The 17,783-nt window shown below is 41.0% G+C and overlaps 1 long non-coding RNA gene across 6 annotated transcripts in view; it reads left to right on the top strand.

Annotated features, from left to right (window-relative positions):
• LOC148900848 (uncharacterized) overlaps positions 1 to 17,783 on the top strand; it is a 117,176-nt gene that overhangs the window by 72,992 nt on the left and 26,401 nt on the right. The window lies entirely within an intron of this gene.

The following is a 17,783-nucleotide window of genomic DNA, read 5'->3' as shown; positions in this document are numbered from 1 at the left end:
GGCAAATGCTGCCCCCTCGTGGATGGGAAAAACATTGCCAAAGGTCTGACCAGCACTTTATCGGCACCCTCCGCAAGAAAAAGCAAAACCGGAACAAATTCGGGAATGGCGCTCAATGTTACACTTTTCAATTCCCGAATAAATTTGGGAATGGCAGTGAATGAGTTAATATATGCTAGAAAGATAGTATCCTGCGGTAAAGAATTAAGGAGTAATAATAATAATACATTTTATTTATAAGCGCCTTTCAAAACTCTCAAGGTCACTTTACAGTCACAGGATAAGTTTAGCAGTGGGTTAGCAGCGGCAGCCACACGCGCCAGCGTTCACTCAACCCAGAAGTAACTCAAATAGATAGAAATCTAGCTGGCTTGCTAATAGATAGCTAATAATAATAATAATACATTTTCATTTATTAACTCTCAATCTCACTTTACAGTCACAGGAGAAGTTAGATAGCTAGCTAGATACCTAGCTAGCTAGATATGGCTAATGGATAGATAGATGGTGAGTATAGTTTTGCTTTTTTGAATGTTGCTGTGCCAATGACCATTTTGTGTTTGGCAGCCTTTTACGGAGCGAGTTGCTTTTTCTGTAGCCACAAACGCACATAAGTCTTCTTGTGCCGGTCCCAAGCCCGAATAAATACACAGAATTGTGTCAGGAAGTGCATCCGACGTAAAAGCTTGGCCAAAACAAACATGTGGATCAGACCTCTGAAGATGGAGGACACTGATTCGCTGTGGCGACCCCTTGAAGGGAAAAGCCGAAAGGAAAAGAAGATAGCCAGCTAGATAGATGATAATAATAAGAATAAAAACAATAATAATCTTGCATTTCATTATAAGCGCCTTTAAGAACTCTTATAGTTAGAAGTTAGATTGCTAGCTAGATAGCTATATCGGTAATAGATAGCTAGTAAGATAGCTATACAGCTAATAGATGGCAAATAGATAGCAAAGTCAAAATTGAGGACTAAACAAGAAATTTTGTGAATAATTATCATACTGTATATGCTCCAGAATAAAACATTGTTTTGAAGACAAACTGAAACCACTATGAAACTCCAGTGCAGTAAAGTAAATGGATGGAAAGAAACTGGCATGTCTACCTGAAAGTAAATTTCATTCATTCAATCTTTTGTCAATGAACAGGGGCATGGGTGGATACATTTCGGAAACAATAACTTCCTTCAAATGGGTGATCACTTAATCGTGACGTCTCAAGTAGGAAGACAGCTTTATGTTTGTGTTACCTAATAGCGTCAGTGTGTCAGACCGCAGTCGTTTACATTGTCGCACATGTCCGCCCCTTCGCTCAATTAAAAGTCCCTCATGAATATTTATGGCTATCTACCAGCCTGTAATTCATATAAACGATGTTTCCGCTTGTGAGAACAGATTGGTCACATTGCCTTGTAAACACAACTCAGTCACGGGACTGTTGCGCCGCAGTCATTCCAAAGCTGGTGTGAATCGGGCCTCGGGCCAAGGCCTTGCAACTTGGCCACGCTAGCAGTGATCAGTTTCGTCAAAGAAGCATAGCGCCGACTCATCTGTCGCCAGAACCCGGAGGCCGTAATGATTGACGAGGAGTGCCGGAGGGGGAAAAAATAAGACCGAGGTCAAACGTGTGTTATTCTGCAAGTAAATTTATAATGATCAGTTGTCATTTTGATGTAGTAAAAAGGTGAATGGGAGAACACGTACAGGTTGTATGGTAGGGATGTGTTCCAACATGCTTAAATCACAATGGAACTGTTCCCACCTCAGAGTGAAAACGTCATCATCTTTCATGAACTAGGAAGTAGCCAACTAACAAAAGGGACAATCAATGCAAATCTGGTCGAAGTTTGCGCATGATTATGTAACCTTGTCATTATAAATGTACATGATTTTCACACTGAAACTTTCACATATTCTGGATAAAAAATCTCCCAAAACTTGATCGTAAACCATCATCATGTGTGACTCGGACTCTGTAATCAAATCAGGATTCATTACCTGAATTTGGATCTTTTTTTCTCTATTTATTATTTATATTATAAAAGGGTACCATTTACAACAAAGATAAAATAGTGCAATGAGAATGAATTCAAAATAAATTATAATTAGGAAAAAAAAAGATGAACTCATTCACCGCCATTCCCGAATTTAGTCGGGAATTGAAAATATGTCGTTGAGCGCCACTCCCAAATTTGTTCGAGTTTTGGTTTTTCTTGCAGCTGATAAAGCGCTGGTCAGACCTCTGGCAATGTTTTTTTCCCTTCCACGAGTGGGCAGAATTTGCCTTTTGTACAGCCGCCCACACTTGTACCTCATATTACTCCAGACCCATATAATTTAGGAATTAATTATTTCTGATGAAAGAAGAGTGTTAGAGCAATTCGCTATACGAACACATTTTAAACATCTTTTCATTTCCTTACAGATCGTTTTATTTTCTCAGACTTCCTGTCATGGCGTCACAACCTTTACAAAAGCTCTCCCAAACAGCTCCTCCCTCTCCTCTCGTCTCTTCCCCCCTCGGGCTGCCTGCCCTTCAGGGTCGGCAGTTACATTTTGTGCCTCTCTCAAAGGACAACCGACACCATTTTTTTGGTTTCCTAACTGATATCAGAAAAACGTTTTATAGCATCTAAAATACCCAAAACACGCAGGCTGATATTTTTAGTCAAATGCAAAACAACAATTAAAATGACATAAAGTGTCCAAAAACGACTTCAAAATGAAACCGGAAATGGCCGGTTTCAGAAGGTCCCGCCCCCTTGTTTGTGATGTCACGCCAAGACGTCTCGAGAATCAAAACAATGGCTTCAGATTCGGAAAGATGCTTTCTTGTTCCTCATCCAGTTATGAATATGATTCAAATAGTTGTGAAGAGGAAAGCATAAATGTTTGCAATCGATTAAAGGAGTCCTCCAATATCAATTCAAGCCGTCAATGACAGCAATGTAGCACCCAGAAAATGCAGAAGATGGCGCCCAAGCTCAGTTGGCTGATTTGTCTGCTGGGAATTTGTATGAACTAGTATCAAATAGTAGTCTAGGTGCAACACACGATTCACCATCGCGTTGTTTATGTTTTCCTTCTAATTTCGCCATCAACACGGATCAACACAAAGTTTTCAGACCAAACAAAGTACCCAAAATGCATTGTGTGTCGCTTTCTCAGTCATGGGCGTTCCAGACGTGACATCACGTCAGGCATCGTCATCAACTCGAAAACAAGACTTCCTGAATATTCAGCGCGAGTCTTAAAACGTAAAATATAGCTATATGTGGTGGAATCTTTGTAAAATACGCTCAGTAGAAGTCATTTGAAGTGATTTTACAAATTATGGACTCAACTTGTCCGGAGGCGTCGGTTGTCCTTTAAGGTTAATTATTAAAACTAAGGCATAAAGTGCCCCCAAAATGTCCATGGCTGTATTTGGCTAAATTGTTCTTGTATTAGTAGCGGAGGCGGCATTACCTGCAAAGCGTAATTAAAGCCATCGCACTTAAGCTCGAGTGTGGCCGCCAGCACCTGAATCCAAGATTCAATGTGGCGCCCATAGTCGGAGGCCGACAAATTGACAATAGTGAAAGCATTTAATACAAGCATGTCATAACAACAAGCTTAAGTCCCGTTGACATGCGGAGGCTGCGAGGACTCTGAGATTGGAATTATTGTCATGAGCAAAGTCACCAAACAAAGACGTGAAAGAGGAACGAGCTCAGCGGAAGGTCACTCCTCACCAGACCTGACGGGATTTGTAGACATTTACATGGGGTGGGGGTATGATTTGACAGATCATTTCCCTGTCGGAGAAGTGAACCCTTGGGCGGGGGTTGACATACCTGAGCCCCTCAGACAAGGTGAGACGGGTCCCCACCGGCCTCACTGAGCTGTTTTAAAGCGGGCCTGGCGACAGAGTAATGGGCCAATTACCAGTCATTTGTACTGAATGTTTTAAGTCGTCAGCACCAGACAAATTAGTGATATCCAGCAACTCGCATCGTGAGGGGTGGTTTAATCCTCCCATATCAAATATCAACTTAGTTTTGCTTTTTTGATTATTTTGGTATCTCCCTGAGGGAACTAGAAGGGCTGTCAGTCTCTAATGAATCTTTGTGGAACTGATTATTTTATTAATTCCTTGATCAAAATATCCAATAATCCAGATCGTCTGTGACCCTAAACTGGACGAGCGCTGTAGAGGTAAAGTATATTGTACATTCCACTATCTTTGTGACTACTTTATTTTTCCTGTATATGATAGCTGTTCATGTTAAGTGTTTTGTTACAGCTTCAGCTATTGTTAAATCGCTATATAAATCTAAATGTATTGTATTGTACATGGCTATGACCCCTTACTTGCTCTCAATGCTTTTCTGTTGGAAAATAATACACAAAATACTTATTCTCGTACCTGGTCACCAGGGTTTTACAAATATGCTGAGCTGATACTACAGTACATGGGTGCAGTAAAACAATGCATCCATTTTCTAATCCGCTTATCCTCTCAAGGGTCACGGGGGGTGAGAATCTATAGAATCTATCTTCGGGCAGCAGGTGGGGGACACCCTGAACTGGTTACCCGCCAATCACAGCCAATTACAGAGACGTATGAAGTTTTGTGCTCATAATCACGCCTAGGGACAATATAGTGTTTCATCAGCCTGCCATGCGTGATTTTTGGAATACCACAATACCCGGAGAAAACCCACCGAGGCATGTAGAGAACACGGATAGGTCTGGAATCGTAATCAAAACACTGCACTTCTGCACTGTGTAAGCTCTAAGTCGTACAGGAGTGGTCCATCGATGTAAAGGTTTCTTCAGCCGTCATCTGTACTTCTTTGAAGGTGTCATACGTTTCGCTCCTCATCCGAAAAGCTTCATCAGCGAACTAAAAAAAAAAGTTCACTGACGACGTTTTTCGGATGATGAGCGAAACGTCCGACACCTTCAAAGAAGTACAGATGACGGCTGAAGAAACCTTTACATTGTCTGCACTGTGTGGCAGGCATGCTAACCAGACATACTGTATGTCACTGCTTTATAACATTTGGAGATACAAAGAACACAACTACACGTGTAAAAGTACCCTTTTGCTGCGCCCAGAGTGGATGTCAGTAAATTCGCTGAAAAAGTCCAGGTTGGGAAATAGAAAGAAGACAGTTTTCTTATAAATGATGTTTTCCACAGAAGCCGTAGAGGTAGTGGAGCCTCGTCTCTTATCACCACGGCCATCAGTTTGGCCGTGCGCCGCCGCCATGTCAGCCCCAGCTGCTCTGTTTTAACGACAGCCTGCCGTTTGATGCTCCGCATGCTTGTCACTGAATATGTGTGAGAAACCTGTGACTTGTCACCTCATTCTTCCCACACTCCCACCAAGTTAGAAGTCAGTGAATGTGCCTTCGTTAGAAAAAAATGCACCTAAATAGTAAATTTCATCAATCGGAGTAATAGAACATCGAGCAACGCGTACCCTTCAGGAAACCTTCTGTAGTCTCTTTAATGCCACTTTACACACCCTCGCCGAGTATTCATGATGCATTGATTTTACTGAGAGGAAGGCGAAATGCGTCTTCCTTCATCCTCTCTTCTTGGCGACTCCCAAGACTGGGCAGCTCTGTGGCCGTTTTGGCATGCCGTAGAGAGAGCAAGAGTAAAATACTTGAATCTGGTATTTACACGAGGAAGTGTACCTCCCGTTTGGAGCGGAAAATGGTGCAAAAATTCCCAAGAAAAATGTTTGCCGACTCATTAGAAATCCTCACAGGGATTTAACGGCACGGCGCTCTGAAGCTGGTGTTTGTTGGCGTGAACAACTTTGACATTTAGTGGATTGAACTGGCAATTTTAAGCTAATTGTAATTACTTTATTAGACATGATCGTGTTTAATATGTCTTTCGCATGCATGTACTGTAGCCTTTCATCGGGGGACAAGACGTTCAGTTCAAGGTATGAACTGTTGCTTCCTCGGGATATGACCTGACAAGCTGCCACTCATTTGGTCTTCAATGTGCCGTCTATAGAAAATAAACATCAATCTATCCTATATAATAAAAAAGAAGTGCTGATGTAGGCTTTTTTTGTGTTAAAAGAATTGCTGATGTAGGCTTTTTTTGTATTTGTTCTATAACCTGAAGTACAAAACGTTGTTGGCATGCAGTATTTTCCCCTGTAGCCTCAAAGTCATTAGAATGGGCCGTTTCCTCCGCGAGAATAAACTTGCGTGACCGTTGACCCTTGTTAATTTATCAGAGCGACAGACAAGACAAGGCCAGTGGTTTGTGTCGGTAGCGCAATGGACCTGCTCCGCTTGATGTTATTCAGATATAAATATGGATACCAACGCAATATTTTTAGACAATGGACTACATGCCCCTCCTCAACGGTTCACATTGTATTAGTTCTCTGCTCTTATCATCATAAATTGTTTTACCTATTGCTTGAACCATTTTGTGTGAATATTGCAAATTTCCTTTTACTTAAAAGACAACCAACGCCTCCGGACAAGTTGTGTCCATAATTTGTAAATTGATTTCCACTGAGCGTATTTCACAAAGATTCCACGGTATATAGCTATATTTTACGTTTTAAGACTCACGCTGAATATTCAGGAAGTCTTGTTTTCGAGTTGATGACTATGCCTGACGTGACGTCACGTCAGGAACGCCCCTGACCGAGAAAGCGACACACAATGCATTTTGGGTACTTTGTTTGGTCTGAAAACTTTGTGTTGATCCGTGTTGGTGGCGAAAATAGAAGGAAAACATAAATAACGCGATGGTGAATCGTGGGTTGCACCAAGACTACTATTTGATACTAGTTGATACAAATTCCCAGCAGACAAATCAGCCAACTGAGCTTGGGCGCCATCTTCTGCATTTTCTGGGTGCTACATTGCTGTCATTGACGGCTCGAATTGATATTGGAGGACTCCTTTAATCGATTGCAAACATTTATGCTTTCCTCTTCACAACTATTTGAATCATATTCATAACTGGATGAGTAACAAGAAAGCATCGTCTCATAATCTGAAGCCATTGTTTTGATTCTAGAGACGTCTTGGCGTGACATCACAAACAAGGGGGCGGGACCTTCTGAAACCGGCCATTTCCGGTTTCATTTTGAAGTCGTTTTTGGACACTTTATGTCATTTTAATTGAACAGAGCTTGGGCGCCACCCTCATTTCAAGCTCATATAACTCCAGGCGTATATAATTTAGGAATTAACCCTTTATTTCTGATGAAAGAAGAGAGTTTAAGGTTTCTAACGCTGTATTGAATGTTGATGTAGTCCTAAAACTCAATATTCTGTGGGTCCTGGAATTCGAGTGACAAAAACCCTGGCACTGGAGTGGACACATTTTTGCACCTGGCAGTGAATGAGTTAATCAGATTCGACATGACTTGTTGGGAAACATGTTTCGCGGCGTGTATACCTCGCCTGATTGATGATATCAAAGTTTTACATTCAGGTTTCAGGCGTGCTTATCTTAAGGAGAAAAGGGGAGCCACCAAGTAAACAGCGGCCTTTCCCTCGTGCGCTTTTACAGTAGATAGATGTGAAAATGTAAAAGAGACAGCAGAGTGGCTGTGGGCGCTGTGTATTGTGTTCTGCGAGTCGTCTCAACATCCTCACTCAAATGTACTGCTCCTTTGATCCCTCGCTGCTCCTGACCCACTGATGTTCTGTCACGCTGACATGTTTAACAAATACTGTCGGGCCCGAGCAGGATACATCGGGGTGTTACGGAGATGTTGTTGTCCCTCTGTTCACAGAGTGATGGACGATATGGCGCTGAAGCTTCTCTTATCATTATCTTTAAACTCACACTCTCGCGCATTTCATCCATGGAGACCTCACAACTCGCTACACACGTTGAAATATGACGTTGACTGTTTCCGCCTCCCCCCCCCCCCTCTGAGGGCGACTGGCTGCCTTTGAGGTCTTCCCCTTCAATCACTCGGCACAATAGCAACAAAACACGCCTCTGTAAATATTTCAGTGGCTTCGGCACCTTGTGCAAAGTCCCGCTGCTCGCTGTCTGCCGGCCTTCAGTCTGACTCATGGTGCGTTCAATGGCACGGTTGCTCTGTTGTCCGAAGGCAACGGTGCCTGTATGCATGCAGGAGCTGAGCCGAGGATTACAGTCCATGTTTTTCCTTTCTTTTAAACTGGCTACCGGGCTTGCTCCGTTGCCTTTTTTCAGTAGGAATTATTCTCAAAAAGTAGTTGTGCTCGAGGGCACAACTATTTATGACTAATATTGTGCTACTACGGTCTACTTGCGCACTATAAGTCAACAGGATGTCATGGGATGGCCACCGATACATTTGAATTTTTGTTACAGCATCTGTTGTGGTTTCTCTCACTCAACATAAACATTGTTCACAGTATTGGAATGGATTTACCTTTATTAGTCTCGTATTAGTTTGACAGCGGCAGAGTATTTTAACCTTTCAGATACAGGTACTGTCATCTTTAGCTGTTTTCTCCAAATGGGTTCCATGATGCCTAAAAGCGCACAGATATGTAGTTATTTTCAATATCAATATCATTCTTACAAAAATGACAAGACAGGCCGCATGTTTTGCTATATTTCATTTCAATTTTACCCATATAAACACGGTAAACATGACTTCTTTCCGGGTTTGGAACTTCTTAGTTCTATTTACATTCATCTTAATGAAGAAAATGCTTTAGTGTATGACCAGAGTCTCACAACAGATTTTGTTTGTGAAGTTTAACTGTACACGAGAATGCTGAAGTGAGATACTTCTTGGGTATTCCATTGTTGTCATTGTATACAAAATATACAGTATTGACACTCACATAGACACGCTGTATATTGAAATACACAGAAATATTGCATGTTTACAATCATTCCACTATTTGCATAGACAACTGGTCGGCCCACGAAGAGCGAAAATCTATCTCTAATTGACACAGTGAAATAAATGCATGAGGGAGGGTACATTTTACCTTGGCATACAAACTTTTTCGGGATACACACGGAGCTGCCACAATGAGTAATGTGTCGTTCGCGAACGAGCCCGTTCTCCTAACAAGAAAATGGTGGCCACTCTTTTTGTCCTCTATTCCCCGCCCCCAGTCTTCGGTTAAAGCCATGTGATTGGTCAACAATGCAGCAGTTGGGGATGGGGTTACAGACAGAGAGAGAGAGAGTGAGGCCGTTCTCCAGAAAACAAAATGGCGTATTCGGTTAAAGCCACGTGATTGGTCAAGAACCCAGCAGTGGGGGGGGGGGGGGTGTTAAACATTAAAGAGACAGGCAGACAGAGAGAGAGTGAGAAAACACACACATGAAAGGGAGATGACAGAGCTTGAAACAAAAAAACAAAAGTGTGAGAGTGTGAGAATAGTGAGAAAATGGATAGAAAAAATATCCCATCAATCAGGCTCCACAAATAACCCGCACAAGTCATCTGTACACTTGATGCAACAAGCTATCAACCCAGCTAAACAGATCACAATTGATGAAGAATTAGATACAATTATCACAGAAAAAGCACCTACAAGGGATCATTCCTCAAGATGGTGAAAGAAGAAGGTTATGTTCATCATCAGGTGTTTAATGCTGAGGAAACCGGACACTCCATTCCATCAAGCCATTAACGACCATCACAAAGGTAAATAAAATGACTTTATTGTACAGTACAGTTTATTTCTTTAATCGTAATACTATAGCACATTTATTATACATAAAATAAGGTATATTTTGTGTAGTTTTAAGGCTTAGAAAATTAGAAAGTAGAAAATTATGTTTTATGGGGACCTGTGAACATATTATTCTCATTGTAATGGTTTCCTATGGGAAATTAATTTTTGGGATCCACACTTTTCGCCTTACACACGCTGTCTGGGAACCAATTAAGTTCGTAAGCCAAGGTCCCACTGTATATAACGTATTTCAAAAATCACTTAGAAAACAGTGTGATGCTGTGGGAGGTTGTGTGCTTCAAAGTACATTTGTGTAGGAGGATAAAATGACTACAACATTATTTAGTAAGAACACATCTCAAAGTATTAACTCATTCACTACCAGATGTGCAAAAATGTATCCACTCCAGTGCCAGGGTTTTTGTCATGGTCACTAGAATTCCAGGACCCACAGATTATTGAGTTTTAGGACTACATAAACATTTAATGCAGTCTAAGAAGCCTTAGACTTTCTTCTTTCATCAGAAAAAAAAAAATTCCTAACTTAAATGGGCCTGGAGTTATATGAGCTTGAAATGAGGGTCGTTGTCCAAAATACTATGCAATACATACATATCGGTTTGTATAGGGCTTTAACAACAGCTGAAGCTGGAACAAAGCGCTAACATGGAAAAAAGGGAAATGCTGTCACCTTGTAGAAAAGAAAAAAAAAACAATGCCAGAGTTCATGGCCAGCGCTTTATCGGCACCCAAATAAGACAAAACAAAACCCGATCAAATTCGGGAATGACGCTCTACGTCATATTTTCAATTCCTGAACAAATTTGTGAATGAGTTAACTTGGAATGTGGAATTATGTTGCAAAGTCTATTTTGTTCACTTAGATTCAAAGTAAAGTCATTCTCACCAGTAGCGAGTATTAGAACAGCTTTGTGGTTTGCAGAATCTTGTTAATGTCCACATCCCAAGAAAATTACTATGATATCATAAATGGGGGAGGGGGGCTGTTTTAGGATAGATTTACCCTTGATAACGGCCATGTTGGTCGCCACTCCCCCGAGCGAGTCTTTAGGGAGCGCTTTCCAATAAGCGTAATGTCCCCCTTGTGCACGGCCACCCTCGGCACAATTTACGGGCAGATTACACATTCTAATAAAATTTTTGCTACCCTAATTAAAGAATCTGCTCCCTATTTTATGGTAGTTCAGTACCCCAACGCCGCTTGTGTCCAATTTAATTATTCAGATGCGGATAATTAGCATGAGCGGGCCATTGTTCATCTCATTTGCATATTATATTGGATAATTGAATGAGAGTGGCTGATGATTAAATTAAGCCGAATGACACATGATTCAGCTTTCAATTCGGGAAAAGTTAACAGAAGGAGCAGACTGGGAATACGACGTGTGCCTTTTGAATATTTATATATTCGCCGGCGCTTCAACGCCCCTTCTCGCCCTTTGGCACTCTGCTAATTTAAAAATATGAACAGCGGAGCGCCAAGGCCGAACTTGTTGCAGGATGCTGCCGATGTCTGCGCTGAAAAAGGCTCGAGCATGATATCAATGATATTTTTTCATCTTTTAAAAACGCCATCGTCACGGCAACACGTTAGCACGTTGATAAGAAAAATGAGGCCGGTGCGGCTAAATTGGTTTTTAGGCACTTGCAATGTAAACACAGACTGCTGGTGCCTTCCTGACTGCCTCATCATGGACAAGCTCAAGCCTGCTGACGAAGGCTGTCGAGGAGCACGTTTGACAGAAAAATGACGTCAAACGTCTTTTTCTCGTACTTGGCAAAGCGCATCTTATTTCATGCTTTCTCCCGACTAACTCGTTTGACTTTCCATTCATCGCCCGGGCTAGCGTGGAGTTTTTCCATGCGAGGTTCGAGCAGGCTAAATGTTTAGAGGGAATATTTGGAACAGCTTTAGTCTTTCACATGCTAATGTAAGCACTGGCGGCACAAGAAAGCGAGCCTGACCCGGAGGCCACACGGTGACACAGGCTGCTGATTCAGTGCCGGCAGCCCTGGCTTTGTTTATGTGTGTGCGCAAGAAATAATGCATGTCATAAAACGGGGAACTTTGAAGGGGGAACCACTAGCACACATGATAAATGCCCCCTCCAGATCGTCCGCGTATAAATAACTCTTCCCTATAGTAAAAAAAAGACATCGCAAGAGCTACTATAAAAATACTGTGTTTTTTTTCTTCAGGACATTACTGAATCATCCACTGGGAATTTGGTTGTGGCAAATTTTTGAAAAGTGATAAGTCAACTAAAAAATGTTTTTTTAATATTGTCTATCTTAACCCTTGTATTATGTTGAAAAAAATCACATTGATTATGTCGCGGGTCATTTTTACCTGTATGTAAAAATCCACACAAAACAGTCAAATAATAGATGACATTAGCAACAAGTCTTTCTGGGATGTTATGCTTTTTATGGGATGTTATACTTTAAAAGAGAGACAACATATTTTCAATCGCATTGGGATATTTTAGAACATTTTTGAAGTCTGGAAAAGTAAAGGATATTCAGTGCTTTCGTCAACACAAAAATTGAAACTGATCAAATTGACCCCTTAACATAATATAAGGGTTAATATTGGTGAGAACGACATTCAGATTCTCACTGTCCTTTCTTCTGACAATGAAACGGCATACAAGCTGGCAGATGACTGTTTCTTCTTTGTGTTTGTGGCCAAAGATGATTGTGCCTCATTCTGCCTAGCAACAAGTGACATCATTTGCTTAGGTTGGGGGGTTAGAGTACGGTTTCGGTTAAAATTGAGTTTGGATTAAGACGTTGGGATTATATGGTTGAAATGAGATTTAGGGTTCTGATATACAGAGTGCTGTTATAATGTTTCATTTCCTCCACATATTACTGTATTTTCGGGTGTATAAGGCCTACCCAAAAGCCTTGATTGTCTTCAAAGGATGACCCTGCGCCTTATACGTAGGTGCGCCTTATATGTGAAGTAATATTGAGCCTCAACCGGTCTCGCAACTAAATTCAGCAATCACCAACTCCATTTACCCCTGTAAAAGTAGTGCGTAACCCCAGCGCTGCTCTACTGTAGCGCCTTATAATGTGGTGTGCCTTATTTTTGGAAAACTTTTATACAGTAAAGTCTCGTTATATCGATATCGTTTATATTGATAATACTGCTTATTACGACACTATTTTCATTTACCGTGTATATTCAAATATTATATTTGGAAAACCTTTGTCATTCATTGAAGGTACGCCTTATACTCTAGTGCACAGGTGTCAAAGTCAAGGCCCGGGGGCCAAATCCGGCCCGCTACATCATTTTTTTTGGCCCGCGAAAGCAAATCAAACTTGTGAAATTCCATGATGCTTGCTAAAATCCTAACCAAAATATCATATTTTTGTATATAAACCACACTAACTGTCATTATTCTTGGCTTCAGATTTGAAAACTAGTTATTCATTAACTTGTTGTGCGCTCTCTAGGGGATTAAACATTGTAATGGCCCTCGAGAGGAAACCACTACAATGTGGCCCGCGGCAAAAAATGACTTTGACACCCCTGCTCTAGTGTTACTTTTATACGGAAAAAGTTTGAAAATACACCATTCATTGGGGGTGTGCCATATACTCCGGTGCGCCTTATACAATGGAAAATACAGTATACTAAGTAACAAGAGGTGCGTAGCAACATGATCTATTACCTCTCCTACACTTGTGGATACTACACTCAAGTCACTTTATAAATCATTTTGTATCGTTATTATCTGCTCGACAAAGCAGCATATGATTTAAATGAGACAGGTTACATCTGGAGACAGCCTCATACCACAAAGGGGGGAGTTCTTTTATCTTTACCTCTCACAAAGATGTTGTAGTAGTCACATGAATTGTGGAAAATGTCTTGAAATTATTGATTGTGTTTTTTTAATACAGTAAAGTCTCGTTATATCCATATCGGTTATATCGATAGTACTGCTTATTACGATACTATTTCTATGAACGCAAGGAGAAATTTTACATGCCGCAGGATCGGATATATCGATAGTCCGGTTATATCGATATTTTTTCCGACTCCCGAGAATATCCATATAACGAGACTTTACTGTATGTCATATAAATCTGGCATTTTAACAGAGATGTGCCATTTTTCATACTTAACATTCCTTGTATCGGTGTGCTTATTGTGCTTGGGGCTGAATTGGCCTCACATTTTATATTGTAATGGTTTTGTTTGATAATTTTTTCCCCATTATTATTGTCCCGGTGTATTATTCGTCAATTAAAAATATGACGCAGAGCGCCATTCCCAAATTTGTTCTGTTTTGTTTTTACCTCTTTATGTGCTAATAAAGCGCTCGCCATGGCCTCTAGCAATGTTTTTTCCCTTGCACAAAAGGGCAGCATTTACCTTTTTTCCATGTTAGCGCTTTGTTCCAGCTTCAGCTGTTGTTTAAGCGCTATATAAACCAATATGTATGTATTGCATTGTATTTTGGACAGCCGCCCTCATTTCAAGCTCATATAACTCCAGACCCATATAGTTTATGAATTTACTGGTTTTTTTTCTGATGAAAGAATAGAATGTAAGTTTTCTAACGCTGTATTAAATGTTCATATAGTCCTAAAACTCAATATTCTGCAGGTCCTGGAATTCAAGTGACAATGACAAAATCCCCGGCACTGGAGTGGACATATTTTTGCGCGTCTGGCAGTGAATGAGTAAAACAAATAAACACACAAAAAAACATCAGAATTTACTCCCAAATAACTTGAGTAGAGTACTCTTACTTGGTTACAATTTTGGCTGCTCAACACACCACTGACAGCATTCCAGTTTATTTTTTAGATGTGTTGTTTTATTTGTATTGTAATCTAAGAATTCATCCAAAACAATTGTGGACAGATGTTGCACTATTTTTTTTCAACACCAAGTACAAACTCCGGTGGGTGGAGATCAATGGATTTGTAAACTCTTGGAATCAAAGTCATGAGTGTTCAATGTTGAAATGAGACCCGAGTGAATCAAAGTAGAGTGTCATGCTTCATGAGCTTACTTCTAGGGTTGTCCATTTTCAAACACACGTTGCAACACCTGAAACTCGTGTTTGTCTTAGTCGCGGGACGCTTGTAAAAAGCTCCTCTGTTCTCAGCATTATAGTACACAAAGTGCCGTCTCATTGTCTGCCCGGAGTCGTTTTAAGGCGGCGGGTGTGGGGGGGGGGAGCCCGGGGAAGGAATTTACACAGTCCTGGGGATCTGTCAGTAGGTGGTATAGGAAACTGTAAAGATAAGTCCCTGCCGCAGCTTAAGTCAGTCCACCCGAGAGCTTTCGGCATGCGTCAGATCTCTGAGCAAGATAGAAGCCGTGCATGCCCTCTGTTCTTATCTGAGACCCGAGCATGCCCACTTCCACAGGAAGCCTGATTGGTCATCTCCAGATCTGCCTTTGTTTTGTGCGGAGACAGACGTCTCGCGAGGGTGGTGTTTGGCCAAAGTGTCCGTTTCCCTGTCACATATCGGAGTTTCCCTGACAGGGAAGTGGCTAATGATGTGTCACTTCCGATAACCACATACTCACAATATACATACCTTGTCATGGAAATGATTGATTTACTTCCAGATCCCATGAAGTCAGTTTTTAAAACCAAATACAGTGATACCTAAACTTACGAACGGTTAAGCTTACAAACTTTTCGCCTTATGAACATTAAATTTGCGAGAATATAATCTTGGCATATGAACTCGTTTTCGGGAAACACACGGACTAGTTTTTGAACACCAAACCACATGGTCGAACAGTGCCACGGTGGCTGGCGGATTAGTTTTCCACACCCACTTTTTTGGAGACGTGGTGTGTTATGGAGTGCATACTTTTGCTTTTTTGGGACCGAAAAAACCACCACAGGCTAGTGTTAAGCCGAAGAGGACACAAAAGAAAATTACGGTCGAGCAGAAGAAACATGAACGAGGTGTGCGTTTGTGTGACTTAGCATCACACTACCAGTATGCTACCAGTATGCTAAGTCGACCATTGCTATGTGTGGCTAAGGGTGTTTCTGTGTTGTCTAAGCAGCGGTCTCAGGCAATAGAAGAGGCTGAAAAACTTCTTTTGATTTGGATTAACGAAAAGCAGCTAGCAGAGGACAGTGTGTGTGAGGGTATTATCGCAGAGAAAGCACGGCAACTTCACTCGGATATCATTAAGAGGCAACTACATCAACGACCATCACAAAGGTAAATAAAACGACTTTATTATATAGTACTATTTTTTCTTTAATTACAATACAATAGCACATTCATTATACATAAAATAAGGTATATTTTGTATTATAGTTTTAAGGCTTATATAGTCGAAAATTATGTTTTATGGGGACCTGGAAACGGATTATTCTCATTTTTAATGGTTTCTTATGGGAAATAAATGTTTGGCAGGCGATCTTTTCGCCTTACTCACACTTTCTGGGAACCAATTAAGTTCATAAACTGATGTATCACTGTAAATACAATGGGTAAGAAATCGCTAGGTCACGGGTGTCAATCTCATTTTTTGCCGTGGACCACATTGTAGTTTCGGTTTCTTCTTGAGGGCCGTGATGAATTTGGGGAAACCGTTAGATTGTTTCATCTCTTCCACATATTACCGTATTTTCCGGTGTACAAGGCGCACCCAAAAGTATTCATTTTCTTCAAAAGATGACCCCGCGCCTTATACACCGGTGCGCCTTATATGTGAAGTAATATTGGGCCACAACAGGTCTCGCAACTACTGTCAGCAGCGACCGACTTTTTTTCCCCCCATTGAAGAACTAATGCGTAACACCAGCCACTACCGTATTGCCTTATAATGTGGTGAGCCTTATATGTGTGTATATATTATTTTTGGAAAACTTTTGCCATTCATTGAAGGTGCGCCTTATACACTGGAAAATACGGTACATACAGAGCCAAAACAAATTAATGAATAACTAGTTTTCTAATCTGTAGTAAAGAATAATGAGTGTTATTGTGGTTTACATACTACAATTTGAAATTTTGGGTCGGACTTTAGCAAGCATCATGGAATTTCCCATATTTGATTTGCTTTCGTGGGCCAAATAAAATGATGTGGCTGGCCAGGTTTGGACCCCGGGCCTTGACTTTGACACCTGTGGCATAGGTCTTTGATTCTTCATAAAACGCTAACTTTTAACAGCTTACATCACTTTAGATCATGTTTCCGTTTGAAGAATGAAGTAAAAAACTGACATGAAGTGAGCCAAATATTGGTTTCAAATCTCAACATTACGCGGTGCACATTCTTCTATTTTTTTTTAATGTCAAAATGGTTGGAAAAAAAAGGACAGAAAGCTGATCACTGTATTCATTTTCACAATCCTATTACGTTCTAGACACAAACATCCAACGTTCCGCATCGGCTGATAAATAAATAAAAAAACAGAAAGGGTGTAAATCATACGTAGCTTCCTCTTTTCATTTATTTGTCGTGCGCTGTAGAGGAGTTGCTCTACTTGCAACCTTTGCCTTTCCTTCTGGCGTCCTCCCCGCTGCGAGCGCTTGATGAGAGGCAATTTGTTTGGATGTTTAATGCCGCGGCGCTGCGGGTGGAGGATTATACGAGATGGCCCAGTGATTTGTGGCGGCTGGTAGTGAGTGGGTCAGTCTCAGTGTGTGTGTGTATGTGTATCAGTTCCAGGTATTCGCCCTAACACAGACGTCAGTTGTCTTCTTACAAGTGCGCTTTATCTCCTAAGGCTAAAAAAAAAAAAACTCCCCTTGCGTGTTTTGTCCAAGTCTAACATCCGCTGATCGGTGAAGAATTAATAACTTAAAATTTGAGAGTTTTTACACCTTGCGTGACCTTATTTTATTTTACTTCCTCGTGATTGGTAAAAATCCAGGCAAACGATCGGAATGAAAGTCAACTTGCCGGGTCCATACGCGAGGTTACTGCTAGCTAGCCTGCACACGAATCAATGAACGGCCAGTATCATCCAATCAAAATTGTGCTTTTTGCCAACTTAGGTCAGTATCATCCAATCAAAATTGCGCTTTCCGCCAACTGTAGCCTCTAACAGGAAATGAACTGAGAAAAAGC

The sequence above is a fragment of the Hippocampus bargibanti genome, linkage group LG03 (assembly GCF_051943395.1).
Source record: "Hippocampus bargibanti isolate YZ-2025 linkage group LG03, ASM5194339v1, whole genome shotgun sequence".
NCBI classification, from domain to species: domain Eukaryota; kingdom Metazoa; phylum Chordata; class Actinopteri; order Syngnathiformes; family Syngnathidae; genus Hippocampus; species Hippocampus bargibanti.
Note: the sequence above shows the minus strand (reverse complement) of the source record. Positions and strands in the feature narration are given on the sequence as shown.